This window comes from Penaeus japonicus, unplaced genomic scaffold, assembly GCF_977035675.1.
Source record: "Penaeus japonicus unplaced genomic scaffold, GWHDUDI00000001_assembly GWHDUDI00000027, whole genome shotgun sequence".
Classification (NCBI taxonomy): domain Eukaryota; kingdom Metazoa; phylum Arthropoda; class Malacostraca; order Decapoda; family Penaeidae; genus Penaeus; species Penaeus japonicus.
Genome location: NW_028234429.1, coordinates 14,549,879 through 14,552,378, shown reverse-complemented (window position 1 = coordinate 14,552,378; position 2,500 = coordinate 14,549,879). Strand labels below are relative to the sequence as shown.

The window sequence follows — 2,500 nt, the reverse complement described above, 5'->3', positions numbered from 1 at the left end:
GTAAGTATGTGCTAGTGTGTCTGTACGTGTATATATGGGTGTGTTTGCGTGTGTTAACAGTATGAGCTGTTACACCATCTAGTTTCCGAAGTTTCTTCATCTTAAGGATATGTCTTACAAATTCAAGGCAACCTTGTATTGGCGGTGAAACTGTTTTTCTAAAGACAGACATAATCATAAGACGTCTTTCCTTCAAAAATCATACCAAATGTGTGATCCTGAATATTAACAATGGTGATAAACAGAAACCAATGACAAAGAAATGAAAATATACTCTCCTTGTTGGTAAAGTTATTATTTTTTTAAAATTAAATGTATTTCAGAGCATGCGTATGTTTATTTGTGTACAAAGAGTTGCAATACATACATAGATCCATATCTATAGCTCTATGTACGGGATCAGTCCTCTGACGTTTTGGCTTTATTCCAATTGTTTGCGATATACAGATGAACAAGGAATTTAGCAAGGAATCGCACATGAAATTCATTGTATTGACATTCTCATGGACGGAAATTCGTCATCTTGTTTATTTTTTCGTTGGCTTCTTACAGGTGACTTGCAACATATCTTTGAGGCATTACTTAAAAACAAAGAGAGGGACATATACTTTTATGCAAATGCACATTTAGAGGCGTGTTCTCCGTCGGGTAATGGTGGCTAAGGAAGCTAAAATAGGGGATCATTAGGATAGGTTAATGGTTACAGATTACCTTAGTAAAGAATATCATCAACAAATGACATTTAGTTTCGTGCCTCATTCAGTTTTATCATGTATGTTAAACAGATTTACTTACATGCACACCTACGTTTTTATATATGTTACTGTTTGGGATAGATGTACAGATATAAGGATACTTGATCAATGTTTCATATTCCTGAGTATGTATTCACATGATTTACTGCTTTCATAACCATATTGAGATACATATTCACATGCATAATTAGATTTTGATGAGTAAGGTTATTTCAACATATCTGTCTTTGTCTTCACATCACTACAATTTTACAAGTAATGATAAACTAGCCCTAACGTGACTAAAGAACCATAGGTCATAACTTTAATTATGGTGCATCAATGAGAATATTACAAAAAGACAGGAATCCACACATACGATTTTATTAGAGGTCTGGATCAGGATTTTTAATAACATACACAGTAGTTGGTGTGTTAACCTGTGCTTGTGCCGAACTCTCAGCTTGGCCAGACACATGTGCTTCAGTCTTACTGTTGGGGGGAGATATCGTAAGGTCATATTGATGGAAACTGTTTTAAATAAAGGTACTGTTGTAAAATGATGTGGTCGTAAAACTGTGACTATGTCCGTCAAGTCAGAGTTGATTTAATTCACATAGTTGTGATGAAAAATAAGTGAAGATGGGGATGGAGTTATTTTGATATTTGGTTATTTCGCGATCAGAATGTGTAAATACTATCATTACTTACGTGGGTACAAGTTGTTTGAATCCGGGTGGAAGAGAGCCAACAGTCGGATAGCAGATGCACGTGGCAGGAACGCCGAAAGCAGGAGGTGTTATGTTGGTTTTATCCTTTCCTTGCACAGCCATTACTGCAACTTTGAGAGCGAAGAAACAAATTTAGGATATATATTTATATATATATATGTATATATATATATATATATATATATATGTATATATACATATATATATATATATATATATATATATATATGTATGTTTATATATATATATATATATATATATATATATATATATATATATATATATATATATATATATATATATATGTGTGTGTGTGTGTGTGTGTGTGTGTGTGTGTGTGTGTGTGTGTGCGTGCGTGTGTGTGTATACATACATACGTATATATATACAAGTACATATATATATATATATATATATATATATATATATATATATATATATATACATATATATATATATATATATATTTACATATATATATTTATATATATATATATATATATATATATATATATATATATATATAAAAATGATAGATAGATAAATAAACACGGTGGGATTAGTGCGTCATCAAAAAGAACCACATGGGTTCTATACACACATATAACACTGTTAACATGGGAAGTATTATCCATTTATTTTTTTAACACCTATACATCTTATGTACAAGATAGTGATCACTCAATTGGTTTTGCTTTTCTCAAAGATGATTAAAACACGTCTGACACTCACAAATCAACAGAAGAAAACAGCCCATGACACAAACGGAAATCCTATTGACAAAACCTCTGTTAACGCAAGATATTTATTGAACAGCAACGCGAGATCTTCAAAACAGATGCTAATCCGCGGCGGCCACGAGCAGCAGCAGCGAGATCAAAGATAAACGAGATATGTATTTTTTAGATTACCTAGCACGAGAATTATCATCTTCATGGTGATGAACTGCACACTGAGGCTGCAATGAAGTGAATGATGAGACAGAGGCTAATAGTATGGTGTCAGGGACCAGCGGAGAGAAGAGCTGCTTCCTTC

General features: G+C 32.6%; 1 long non-coding RNA gene across 1 annotated transcript in view; it reads right to left on the bottom strand.

Moving 5' to 3' along the window:
• Nucleotides 1-317: 317 nt before the first annotated feature.
• Nucleotides 318-2,500, bottom strand: part of LOC147468604 (uncharacterized) — a 2,219-nt gene continuing 36 nt past the window's right edge. The window contains exons 1-3 of the long non-coding RNA XR_015192405.1: nucleotides 2,377-2,500; nucleotides 1,446-1,575; nucleotides 318-1,226 (exon numbers count right to left, since the gene is read on the bottom strand). The exon at nucleotides 2,377-2,500 is cut by the window's right edge and continues 36 nt beyond it. This is a non-coding gene — a long non-coding RNA (uncharacterized LOC147468604). The remainder of the gene's footprint in view (nucleotides 1,227-1,445; nucleotides 1,576-2,376) is intronic.